General features: G+C 43.1%; 1 protein-coding gene across 20 annotated transcripts in view; it reads left to right on the top strand.

Annotated features, from left to right (window-relative positions):
• Positions 1 to 8354: 8354 nt before the first annotated feature.
• MRO (maestro) overlaps positions 8355 to 13988 on the top strand; it is a 106267-nt gene continuing 100633 nt past the window's right edge. For 19 of the 20 annotated variants that reach the window (XR_008476080.2, XR_013525904.1, XR_008476079.2 and 16 more), the window contains exon 1: positions 11119 to 11260. The gene's annotated coding sequence lies outside the window, so the exon portion shown is untranslated. Of the gene's footprint in view, positions 8427 to 11118; positions 11261 to 13988 lie in introns of those variants that run through there. The other variant, XM_035271101.3, reaches the window with a different exon arrangement.

Here is a 13988-nt window from a genome sequence, read left to right as displayed (position 1 = left end):
CCCTGTCTCTCCTAAAAATACAAAAATTGGCCAGGTATGTTGGCACATGCCTGTAAGCCCAGCTACTCTGGAGGCTGAGGCAGGAGAATCACTTGAACCCAAGATGGGGAGCTTGCAGTGAGCTGAGATCTCACCGCTGCACTCCAGCCTGGGTGATAGAGTGAGACTACATCTCTCTCTCTCTCCCTTTCTCTCTCTCTCTCTCTCTCTCTCTCTCTCTCTCTCTATATATATATATATATATATATATATATATATATATATATATGTATGTATGTATGTTTGTAGTTTGTGTGTGTGTGTATATATATGTATGTATGTTCATAGTTTGTGTGTGTGTGTGTGTGTGTATATATATATATATGTAATTGTTTATTGAACCCAAACCAATGAAGTGACAGGATTACCAAGAAACATATGCTCGAGGTTGAAGCCATGAGACTCTGGAATTTTTGCAAATCTTCTTTCTTTCTGTTTTTTTTTTTTTTTTTTTAAGATAAGGTCTCTCTCTGTCACCCAGGCTGGAGTGCAATGGTACAATCTCAGCTCACTGCAACCTCCGCCTCCTGGGCTCAAGCAATCCTCTTGCTTCAGCCTTCTGAGTAGCTGGGACTTCAGGCACACACCACCACACCTGGCTTATTTTAAAATTTTGCGTAGAGATGGGGTATTGCCATGTTGCCCAGGCTGGTCTTGAACTCCTGGACTCAAGTGATAAGGCCTGCGTTTGCCTCCCAAAGCACTGGGATTACAGGTGTGATCCACTGAGCCTGGCTGCAAATCTTCTTGCTAATTGATATTCAAGATAACGTGGAAGACAGAGGGCAGGTGGTTCTTCCTTCTCCCATTACCAGTTCAAATGAATAATGTGGCCCCAGAGCACCTGATGCTGAGTAACATCCAGATAGGTTCCCCTTCATCACTTTCTCTTCTGTTCAGATCTGCAGGTTATGGAAACTGAGCCTCAAAAAACTGGCTGGCTACTTTTAGAAAGCCCTAAATTCAAAACTTGAAAGAATAAATAGAAAATGATTTTTCATTTGTATTTCCTGTAAAACAGCCAACTCTCAATTACCTAACTTTAAAATTTCATTGATTTTACAGAGTTTCCATCTTTATATCACCTTTCTGAAAGCTTATTGATTGAATAGTGTGTGAGGTCTTTACCCCCTGCCCACAACTTAGCCTCACTCCATGGCCTATCTCCTGGTTGTGCCCTGGAGCTTCCAGCGTTGGAAGCTTTCTGGTTGATAACGCCTATTTTGACTGCAGCAGTAAAGTCACCAAGGACTAGAAATCCCCTGTGCCCCACTTTAGCAACTGATGCTTATTTTGTTTGTAATCACTCGACATTTTAGGTGGAAGAGGAATGATGGCAGGATGTAGAGAGAGGAGGGAGAAAAAATATCACTAAGGGCTGTAGCGAAGATCTTTCCAGAAAGACAAGAGCTTTCCATTCAGTATTTGGAGTTTACTTGTCTAAAATATTTTAGCAAAATTGCCATAGCTCTAAGCTGCATTGAGTCACGCCATGAAGACAAACATCTCATATAGCAGGTCCTTGCAAGGAAACAGCAAAGGGCAGGGGGAATGGTTACTTCCTACTGCCAATGACTGGGCAGAGTCTAGCTTTGGCTATTAAATTAATTCCCCATCAACATCACACATATCCAGGGTTGGGGGGGGCTACTGAAATAATTATGGTAGATCAGTCCCTTTCATGACCATTAGTGAAATTCTGCTAAGGATCTCAGGCCACTAACTCTTTGAGCACATTGTCTTAAGGAGTATCCTAACTATACTCTTAGAAGACATTTGGGGTACATGTTTGGGGGTGTGGTTGTAAATAATTTCCTACATTGATGCTGTGGTGTGCCTTAGTGATGGGTAGAGCCACATTCTCATCATCAGTAAAAAGATCATGCTGTCATGAGGAGCTGCCTGACTGGAAGAGTGTCGCCACTATAATTCTTTATTAATTATAACCCATTGACTATTGGTGTTACCGCCAAGAAGCTGCTGTGGAGACCTTCACCCAAAGAGTGACCATCTTTGCACAATAGAGAAAGCCTATTGTCATAAACGAGTTAACACCCTACCACACACAAATTATAGTAGTACCAAACAAAATGTCTATTTACTTAAGCTAGTACTACATTTAATTAGTTGCTGGGAAATAAGAAAATGCATTTTCTAACAAGCTACCTCATTATAATTCCTGTCTTGCTTCTGTAGAATCAAATTCAAGTGTTTATGAATGCCTCAAACAAATGTTTGTTTCTGTAAAAGTGAAAAGAAACACTAAAAATGTGATAAGGATTGTAAAGACTCAGATTAATGAAGGAATCATTTGCTAAAAGCCCATCATGTGCCAAGCACTGTGCTGGGGGCCACAGGTTTGGAGTCAGCTTCCCCAAAAGCTGAAACACAGGCCTTGCTTTCCAGAGGCTCACAGCCCAGGGGCGGGAGATTCCCATGTGGCGATGTGAATACAAATTGGTTAGTGGTAAAGACCTTCTCAGAATTGCAGAGGGCATTGGGAGAGAATGTTCAGACTGGAAGATCTAGCAAGGACTTTCCTTGTGGGGTTTGAACAAGGCCTGGAAGAAATGCTTAATTGGATTGGGGTGGAGGGAGCAATAGGGAGGGTTGCATATTCCCAGATAAGAAAATAGACACGAAATGTAGACATTTTCGAGGAAGTGAAAGGAGCTGACTGTGATGAAAGTGTGAGCCTGTGATGTCTCTGAGCTGGGAGGACAGCAGAGGGGAAGAGGAGATGATGTGGGGCAGCCATGTGGCTGGGTGAGGATATGGCAGGCCTGCGCAATGCTGAGAGTGAACACCTCCTAAAATTCTCCTAGGACATGTGTCTTTCTGGTCTCATCTTAGTCCTGCCCCTGACTGTATAGAACAAACATCATGATAAACATCAGACAGAAGAGCCCATCCTGCAACTTCTCTAAGGATAGGCACCACATCGTTTTTCTTTTCTTTTTTTTTTTTGAGACAGAGTCTCCCTTTGTCACCCAGAATGAAGTGCAGTGGCAGGATCTCAGCTCACTGCAACCTCTGCCTTTTGGTTCAAGTGATTCTCCTGCCTCAATCTCATGAGTAGCTGGGATTACGAGTATGTGCCACCAGGCCCACCTAATTTTTGTATTTTTAGCAGAGATGGGGTTTCACCACGTTGGCCAGGCTGGTCTTGAACTCCCAACCTCAGGTGATCCACCCGCCTCAGCCTCCCAAAGTGCTGGAATTGCAAGCGTGAGCCACCGTGACTGGCATTTTTCAATTTTATATTTATCTGTCTATTCCCTTTGTTCTAGTGCTGGGCAGAGACACTGGGACCTAGAAGAATCTCAATAAATGTGTATTGAATGATTAAATATTTGTTTAATGACACAGTCAGGGTAACCAAGGCAAATGTGGTAAGCAAATGAATAGTGGAGTTCTAAATAATCAGTCTCCAAATAGAAATTCAGCAATAAAAGAGTATTTGTTGTATTAATGTGTCGAGAGAAGACCTTGCTCTAGAGTGAATACAGTGTTTAAAACCCATTTTCCAACGAGTAGAAGAATGGAATGTGTATAACTTTGGATCAAAATGTGTTTAAGCTGTAATCAAACGCAAGGTCTGATGCCTTGACATTGGGACAAATACATGATTCAAAATGCAAAACTCCAAAGTAGAAAAATGTTCTATAAAATTTATAACAGTTAAAGTGCTCTCTTCTGACATCCTTTACTGAAGGGAATTTTTTTAAAAAGTCATTTAATACAAACACTTTTTAAAAATAAACAAATAAATGTCACTCTTAGAGTGTCTCAAGAAAAAAAATTCATTTGAGAGAATGTATTCTTAGCATATACATTATATATATATATAATAATGAATTCAGCTTTACTTTATTGTAATGGTGGCTTACATTTCAGAAACAAACAGAAAGCTAGAATTCTCCTTTATCTGGGGACTGAAATCAAAGCGAGAAAGGCAGTCAGTCTGATTCTTCTACGCCTACTTAGCATGGTAGAATGGAGGAAGTACACAATCAGTAGGTTTCTAACAGCCCCTGGGTTTTTAAGTGATGGGCAGTTCTGCTTGCACTGTATTTATATTCCATTAGGACTGAACTAATAAAAGAAAGTGAGCTTAATGATACTCTTTTTCTATGATTAAATGTATTAACTGTCTAATCGATACGTGAATGTAGTATCTGTTTTCAAAGCAAGAATTGTGAGGTAGAAATGCCCCTAGAGAACAGAGGTGCAGAGAGGGTCTGTCTCCTGGGTCAGCACCCATCCCTTATCACCTGTCTCCTGCCTCCCTCCCTTCCTTGGACCCATTGCTATGTAAAAAAAAAAAATCATTGTAGTTTATTTTTTAATGCATTCTGTTGGGGGCATGTGCACAAAAATTAAAAAGCACTTCTTGGACTTTTTTTTTTTTTTGAGACGGAGTTTTGCTCCTGTTACCCAGGCTAGAGTGCAATGGTGCAATCTCGGCTCACCGCAACCTCCGCCTCCTGGGTTCGGGCAATTCTCCTGCCTCATCCTCCTGAGTAGCTGGGATTACAGGCACGTGCCACCATGCCCAGCTAATTTTTTGTATTTTTAGTAGAGACGGGGTTTCACCATGTTGACCAGATGGTCTCAATCTCTTGACCTCGTGATCCACCTGCCTCGGCCTTCCAAAGTGCTGGGATTACAGGCTTGAGCCACTACGCCCGGCCTGGACTTTTTTTTTTTAATGCCAAAAGGTATAAAGGAAAAAAATGAAAAGTCTTTTTTTCCAATAATCCCTGTTGCTTTTTAAAATTGAAAGTAGGGTGGGCGTGGTGGCTCACACCTGTAATCCCAGCGCTTTGGGAGGCTGAAGAGGGTGGATCACCTGAGGTCAGGAATTTGAGATCAGCCTGGCTGACATAATGGAACCCTGTCTCTAGCAATAATTCAAAAATTAACTGGGCATGGTGGTGCACGCTTGTAATCCCAGCTAATCGGGAGGCTGAGGCAGGAGAATTGCATGAACCCAGTAGGCAGAGGTTGCAGTGAGCCGAGATGGCGCCATTGCACTCCAGCCTGGGGAACAAGAGTGAAACTCTGTCTTAAAAAAAATGAAGGTAATAAATGCTTTCAGTGAGAAAATTCAAATATCATGGAAAGGTAAACATTTGAACTGAAAGCTTCCTTCTTCACCCAATTACTCTCTTCCTAGGAAGCTCCTATTAGTAATTTCTTAAGTGTCTTTTCAGAAAAAAAGGGCTATGTACCAGTCTACGTTTCTTTTTGAAATGCACATAAATTGATTATAATATATTTTCTTTTATGCCTTTGTCTTTTCACTTAATAAACTTTGAACATGTTTCATTATCAGTAGGTACAACAGAGATCTTCCCATATTCTTTTTATAATGCTTTCTAGTATTCCACCGTGGAAAGATATTCTATTTACGTACACTATGCCCTGCTGGTGGACATTTGTGACAATTTCTTTTGCTGTTACAATAACTCAATATTGTCTTTCATATGTATTCATAAGGTCACTGGGCCTTTGTATAGAGTTGCATAAGTTGGACACTGCATAAAGTGCCTTTTCTATGAGGGCATCATTCAGTTTGTAGAAGTCATAAATTTAAATACTTATTATGATAATTTTCTGTCAGATAGACATAAAATCTCTTCATGAGGGGATACTTTATTCTAATTTGAACAAAATCACCATGGACCTGGGTAAATCATTATTAAGAGAACAACTGAGTCACAGGGCGTATGCAGTGGCAGCTCACGCCTGTACTTTGGGAGGCCAAGGCTGGACCATCTGAGGTCAGGAGTTTAAGATGAAACTCAAACTCAGGAGTTTGGTGAAACCCCATCTGTACTAAAAATATAAATATAAGCCAGGCTTCGTGGCATGTGTCTGTAACCCCAACTGCTCAGGAGGCTGAGGCATGAGAATCGCTTGAACCCAGGAGGCAGAGGTTGTAATGAGCCGAGATCTCATCACTGCACTCCAGCCTGGGTGACTGAGGGAGACCCTGCCTCAAAAAAAAAAAAAAAAAAAAAAAAAAAAAGAAAGACATACATGGACTTTTGATAAATATTGTCAACTTTTCCTCCAAAATGGTTGTACTAAGAGAGATTGATTTTGACAGATAATAGGGCTAGGTTTCTAAGATCTAAAACATACTGTGTTGCTTTAAGTCATGGTCAACTTTTATTTACATGAGGTTGTAAGAAAGAATGAGAACAGGATTAGTCAAAAGCTACCTCCCCAAAAATTCCCAATGAGAAAAATCAGGTAATTTGCATGTTACCTGTTTTCCTTTCCTTTCTAGGGATGATCTAATGCACAGTCCCTTGAAGGACTGGATGCCAGCAGGAGAGAAAATAAGCAGCTCTAGTCACAGGGCACCTGAAACCTGCATAGTTGGTTCCTGAACGTAGATGTGTTGATAAAAATGTTTTCTTTTGTTCTTTTTTTTATTCAGAGACAGAGTCTTGCTCTGTTGCCCAGGCTGGAGTGCAGTGGCGCGATTTCAGCTCACTGCACGCGCTCTACCTACCAGGTGCAAGTAACTTTCCTGCCTCAGCCTCCCCAGTAGCTGGGACTACGGGCACACGCCACCAAACCTGGCTAATTTTTGTATTTGTAGTAGAGACAAGGTTTTGCCATGTTGACCAGGCTGGTGTCAAACTCCTTATCTCAGGTGATCTTCCCACCTCGGCCTCCCAAAGTGCTGGGATTACAGGCATGAGCCACCACTATGCACGGCCTTTCTTTCATTCTTTACTGGAGGAATTAAATGAACAATAATGGGAAAGGTGCAGTAATGCTATGATGGAGTTGTGGCGGGTAGCTAGTATTATGGGATCAAAGACAGTACTGTTGTAATGCATCTGTTGTGGGGTATATAAAAAAAGGTTCCACTCTTAGAGTCTTCTCCAATCTCTCAAGGAAGAGTCAACAGCTCCGATAATAGACTGAATACTTTATGACAGCAGCCCTCATGGTAATGCACTTTTGGGCATGGGTTTATAGTTTTATTGGTCACATTGTGCCTGACATCACTCTCATTGTCATAAAATGCCCGCGTGTTTGTCACTCCGTGGGATTTGACTGGATTCTACTGTAAGTGTAAAGTTGAAAAATGAGCACTTGGAATGTTAAGCCTATGGTTAGTTTAAGAGGAAGTAATATGTTAAGCAATGCTCAAAACAAACTTAAAATAGAAACAAGGCAGGTGGGGATGGTGGAGGGGGCAGAGAAGAAAACAAGTTGAGAAAAGGTAAAAAAAAGTGGGAGGAAGGAAGGCCATGGGAATAAGAACTCTGCCCTTAGAGGTAAAGACAAATCCATAGAATGACTCCAGCTGGCTGGGCGCAGTGGCTTACACCTGTAATCCCAGCACTTTGGGAGGCCAAGGCGGGCAGATCACCTGGGGTCGGGAGTTCGAGACCAGCTTGATCAATATGGAGAAACCCCATCTCTACTAAAAATACAAAAAATTAGCCGGGTGTGGTGGCTCATGCCTGTAATCCCAGCTACTTGGGAGGCTGAGGAAGGAGAATCACTTGAACCCAGGAGGCGGTGGTTGCAGTGAGCCGAGATCGTGCCATTGTACTCCAGTCTGCCCAACAAGAGCAAAACTCCGTCTCAAGAAAAAAAAAAAAATAGCCAGGCGTGGTGGTTCACACCTGTAATCCTAGCACTTTGGGAGGCCGAGGTGGGTGGATCACCTGAGGTCAGGAGTTCAAAACCAGCCTGGCCATCATGGTGAAACCCTATCTTTAGAAAAAAAAAAAAAAAAAGAATTACTGGCAGGACAAAGCCCAAGAGGAAGCCAGTCATTTAAATCCCAATCCCATCAACTAGCTTTGGGACTTTGGCAAGTTCCCCACTCACTCTTACCCCAGTTTCCCTATGTGTCAAAGAAGCACAAGAATGACCCCCTTTCCAAGGTTGACAGGAGAAAATGACAAATAGCCTAAGACCACTTTGAGATGTTAAGAGCAGAGATCATAGGCAGTGTTGTCTGCAGGACTGGTTTGACGTTTCATGGTGCTGCTTACTGATCCTGTTCTCTTCCACGATAAAGCATCTGTAGCTTTCTCATTGGGCCCTTGCACAAATAGGAAATGTAATGTGAGGATCTTAAAACTCTGCAAAACGGCATGATTTAGAATGTAACACTAGCAATTGTCAGAGGCAGATAGCCTAAAAAGGCCTTATTGTGTATTTCTCTCTTGTGATAAAACTCTAATCTGTCCTATGTTTCATCTTCAAGGATAAAATGCTGGCTTATTGTTGGCTGCAGCCTTGTTTAAAGGACAGAGATGTTTCTGGGTTTATTCATATTCACCCTTCATCAGGATGAGCACAGAGGGAGAAGCTAGTCACGCTGTGTTCCTCATTGCCTAGCTCAGGTAAGCCAGCACGGAACAGTTTCAGGATTCAGCTGATTCTGTTAGACACTGTAGTTCAACACAGTTGACTGATTGCTATAGACTTAACCAGTTCAACTGAAAAATGTTTACAGAAGTTCATGATTACCTTTTGGAAGTAGAAGTGTTGGTGCTGGTGTGGGAGTAATTAATATCTCAGGTAGGAAAGGCATTTGAACTTGAACTTATTTTTTTAACTTTTTTTTTTTTTTTATGAGACAGAGTCACTCTTGTTGTCCAGGCTGGAGTGCAGCAGCACGATCTTGGCTCACTGCGACCTCTGCCTCCCAGTTTCAAGTGATTCTCCTGCCTCAGCCTCTGGAGTAGCTGGGATCACAGGCATATGCTACCATGCCTGGCTAATTTTTGTATTTTTTTTTGAGACGGAGTTTCGCTCTTGTTACCCAGGCTGGAGTGCAATGGCGCGATCTCGGCTCACCGCAACCTCCGCCTCCTGGGTTCAGGCAATTCTCCTGCCTCAGCCTCCTGAGTAGCTGGGATTACAGGCATGCGCCACCATGCCCAGCTAATTTTTTTATTTTTAGTAGAGACGAGATTTCACCATGCTGATCAGGATGGTCTCGATCTCTTGACCTCGTGATCTACCCGCCTCGGCCTCCCAAAGTGCTGATATTACAGGCGTGAGCCACCAGGCCCGGCCCTAATTTTTGTATTTTTTAGTAGAGATGGAGTTTCAGCATGTTGGCCAGGCTGGTCTCAAACTCCTGACTGCATGGGATCTGTCTGTCTTGACCTCCCAAAGTGTGGGGATTACAGGTGTGAGCAACTGCACCCGGCCTTTTTTATAAAAAAATTTTTAAAAAAGACAGTGTCTTGCTCTGTCACCCAGGCTGGAGTGCAGTGGCATGATCATGGCTCACTTTAGCCTTGACCTCCTAAGCTCAGCCAATCCTCCTGCCTTAGCCTCCTGAGTAGCTGCGACCACAGGTACATGCCAACTTGCCTGGCTAATTTGTTTTTATAGAGATGAGGGTCTCCTTATGTTGCTGAGGGTGGTCTCAAATGCCTAGACTCAAGTGATCTTCCCGCCTCAGCCTCCCAAAGTGTTGGGATTACGAGCGTGAGCCACTGTACCTGGCTAAACCATTATTTGCATTTATTTTCTACTGAATGTATTCCTAGGCCATATGTTCTTTCTTCAGTTTCTTCTGGGATACCTTTTTCTTGTATGCAAATAACTCTTCCGGTTTAGAAACAATTTGTTCCTTTTCAGCGAGGGTCATCTCCATGTGGCAGGGGAACCTCTCATATGGGTTAATCTGACCAAGAGCTCTGTAAATCTGGTGCACATCTTGGCTTTGTTCCACTGAATGTGCTCAATGATCCAAGAATCTGCATCTAAACCCTTAAGTTCAGCATTGCTTTCTGCGTTTTTAAGCACATGCAGCAAAAATTGAACACTCTTTTTGGGCCACCAACCCTGTGACCAGCCCCAGCGTTTGGCTTGGGCACACCTGCCAGCTCCACCTTTGTCATGACAGAAAGGCACACACAGCCTCTGAAAAGTGACATCTTTCAGGTACTTGGTGGCTTTTTGGATATGCTACCTTGATGGCCTGCACAGTTACATGGGTGTTCTTAAAGGGAACATAAAGATTTGGACCCCTTGGTTTGCATGATTTTGTGGAGTTTCCTGGGTCAAGGGATAGGCAAACCATTTTCAGAGATCACCCCAGGCCAAGAGGCTACAGAAAAAGCTTGAATTTTTTCTCGCATTCTGGTATCAACAGTAACTGTCAAGTAATAAAATAGAGAAAATGGAAGGCATAACAGCCAGACGATAGGTTGGATGAGGAAACAGCTGAGACAGCTTTCTGTTTGTAGAGTTCGTAAAACTGCACCTGGGCATGAGGAGACCTGGGCCACAGAGCGCCCCTGCTTCCCTGTGCTGGAGGGTATTTGAAGCTGAGGGATAAACCCAATGCTTCTTCCTGCAGCATCTATTTCATTCAAAGATTAGCAGCAAAAAAAGGCCTTTGTTTTCAGATTAAAACACATAGGTGGACTGCTGGCAGCCTATAATCCCAGCACTTTGGGAGGCCGAGGCAGGTGGATCATGAGGTCAAGAGATCGAAACCATCCTGGCCAACACGGTGAAACCCTGTCTTTACTAAAAATACAAAAAAATTAAAGAGGCACGGTGGCACAAGCCTGCAGTCCCACTACTCAGGAGGCTGAGGCAGGAGTATCACTTGAGGCAGAGGTTGCAGTGAGCCAAGATCACACCACTGCACTTCAGCCTGGTGACAGAAAGAGGAGACTCTGACTCATAAACCAAAAAAACAAAACACATAGGTAGAGGAGTGGGAAGCAAATATGGCATGAACTTTGGGAAGAGCCTCCCAAGGCTGTCTGCTGTGGAGGCAAGTGAGTTGTGGAGGAGTCAGCACCAGGTTAGGTGGCTCATCGGGGTGGCTAGCTGGCTGTGCCTTCATGGCCTCCGTGTTCTTGCTGGGCCTGCCTCCTGGGATGCATTTCTTGTCTGTCTCTCTGTCTAACCGGTTTTGCTAAGCCCAGGAGTGGATGTTCCATCCTCTACGAAGGGTGTTCCCAGGTGTCTGCCCTTTGACTCACTATCAGTGCTTCTCCTTGGCTCTTATCAATTCCTGCCTTGCGCTGTGGGCACATAAGCCCCAGTTCCAAGTCCTCTACCGGTCGGTTCTCTTTGACAGCGCAGTCTGAGTGTTGGTCCCACCTGCCAAGCACTCTGCCTCCGTGGAAGCAAGATCTCAGTAAACATTAGAAGAAAGAAGGAATGAATGCGAAGCTGGTCATCCCAAACTGGGGCTAAGGAGGTAGCTGATTTTACTTCTTTTTAGACATGAAAACCAAGAGACAGTTTAGCTTACCCTGGGAACAGGGTAGGGGGAGGTATTTCCTGAAAGAAGATGAGTGGCAGGAAACTCAAATCCCTCCCTTTAAGGTACATTTCCTGGCGGGGCATGGTGGCTCACACCTGTAATCCCAGCACTCTGGGAGGCCGAGGCGGACAGCTCACCTGAGGTCAGGAGTTGGAGACCAGCCTGGCCAACATGGTGAAACCCTGTCTCTATCAAAAATACCAAAATTAGCTGGGCGTGGTGGCGTGTGCCTGTAGTCCCAGCTACTAAGTAGGCTGAGGCACGAAAATTGCTTGAACCTTGGAGGCGGAGGTTGCAGTGAGCCAAGATCCCTTCACTGTACTCCAGCCTGGGTGACAGAGTGAGACTCTGTCTCAAAAAAGAAAAGAAAAGAAAAAAGATAAATTTCCTGATTACACAATGTGCATGCACACACACAGGAAAGTGCTTCTGAAATTCCTGAAACTGAAGATAAACCATTTTGATTGTCGACTCTCTTTTGTCCTTATCTCCAGTCTATAGGAAGGTGAACTGTGGATTGCTTTAGCTTTGCCTGTTGCCCTTTTCATCAGTAATGCAGGCTAAATAATCACCCTCTCTGCTTTTTCCAGTTGTGTGAGCCATGTACTTCTCAATAAGGAAATGTTAATTGAGAATGAAAATAGAGTTATTAAACCCTTACATTAAATAATTATGGTGTGTTCTTTTAAAGACATCCTGTTATCAGTATACAAATATGTTGCAATCAAGTTATCAAACTTGCCCTCTAATTTCTAAAGAAATGCACTGTGATCCAAGGTCACATAAGGAGAATCTTAGACCCTTGTGGGCATCATGCCTTGGTTTTGATCCTTCCCAAGTTTGTGCTGTATCTGGGATTCTCTAGGGGCAGTTAGCTGTGTCCACGCCATTTATGAGAAGTGTTTAGTAGACCTGAAGTCAGCCCAGTGCAAATATCAGAAAGGCTCCTAGATATCAATTCCAGTTCTGGCCCTGATTTTCTTTGTAGTTTTAAGCCAAACAGGAAGATTTCTTTGCACATTAGTTCTCCTATTTAGCAATAGAGAAGATACTATTTCTCTGTGAAATGCCTTACAACTTGAATACAAGGAAACTTTAAGACATAAGGGGTTCCTGTTGTATTTCCGTTCGCAGGGCCGGGGTGTAAATTTCAGTTCTGATTTGCAAAGGAGATTTTGCAGAGAATCTTTACAATCATACTTCGGACTTCTCCAGTCTCCTCTGTTCTTTAGATAACCTTACCACCTTTTTGGTCATTCTAAGCACTACATGGATTAGTTCAGTATATAGATTATGGCCGTATAAACCTCATTCTCTCTCTTAGCAGATAACCTAACTCTGGTTTTACTGAAAAGATTAAAGCTGATTTAGAAGAATTGAACTCACTCATTCCTCTCAGTTTTGTGTTGATGTATCTTCTCTGCCGCTGTCTCCCAGTTGCAGACAGAGGCAGCCACCTTTCTTCTTCCTCCAGAGCTAACCCTTTCTCTTGCGCCCTTGATGCCCCCTCTACCTCTTCCTATTACACCACCACTACTTGGCATCACCCACATCTCCCTTGCAAACACTTTCAAACAAGGCCAGGCTTTATTCCATTTGGAAAAGCACACAAGAAAACCAAAATGCTTTTGCTTGACCTTGCATCTCTTCTAGTCTATTTATTGCTTTCCTTTTGCAACAAGACATCTCAATTTCCTCTTTCCTCATAGCCCCTTAGTTCTGCAGTCTAGCTTCCTTTCTCCGTCACTCTATTGAAATTGTGTCCTCAAATGTCACAGCAGTGCCCTTGTAACTTAATCTGAAGAGGGTGGTGTTTTAGCCCCATTCTTCTTATTGTCTCAGCAACATTGATTTTCTTTCTTTCTATCCTTTTTCTTTCATCTTCCACGCTGACATAGTTCTCTGGTTTGTATTTTTCTGCTTATCTCCTAATTGGATTTTCTAGACCAGTCCACTGCATCATGGCTGAGTCCAAGCTCTCACATTAGCCTGCCTGTGGCTGAATTTTAACTCTGCCATGAATTAACTGCATGACCTTTGTTAAGGTAATCTCCCTGTGCCTCAGTTTCTCCAGCCTTAAAGTGGAGGCTACAGTAGGAGTATTAGCCTTTGGTTTGATGTAACAATTGCACATGATAGTCTTTGTAATATTTATCCCAACATTTGGCACGTAGAAGTTTTCATTGAATGTTATCTATTAGCATAACAATACGCTTCTTGATCTTTGACAATATAATTGTTCTTTTCTGGTTTTAGGACCTATTTTCCGAATGACCCAGTGCAGATCCAGATGATAACTAATTATTGTTAAATAGACTTATGCATATAGTTAGAGAGTCCGGGGAAGGAAGGATGACCAGGGAGGGAGGCTCCTGAATTCTGCAGGTGCTGTGATTCCCTGGTTTTAATTTTGCTTTGCTTTTTACCAATAAATCATATAAATTATTGAGAGCTTAAATCGCTTTTTTCAGGACATATGGTGTTTGTTGGGCAGGAAGGAACGTTAACGGTTAAAGCTCTAGTTGTTGGTGCAACAGTCAGTCACAGTGAGGCTGCTTGGCATGGAACACAGTGTCCCATCCTTAGATTAAATGCACTCTAACAAGATTATATAAAGGAGGCAGCCACGGCGGCGGCTCTGGGCAGAGGCCGCCTGTAACCC

This window comes from Callithrix jacchus, chromosome 13 (genome assembly GCF_049354715.1).
Source record: "Callithrix jacchus isolate 240 chromosome 13, calJac240_pri, whole genome shotgun sequence".
Taxonomy (NCBI): Eukaryota; Metazoa; Chordata; class Mammalia; order Primates; family Cebidae; genus Callithrix; species Callithrix jacchus.
This window is presented reverse-complemented; position numbering and strand designations above follow the sequence as displayed.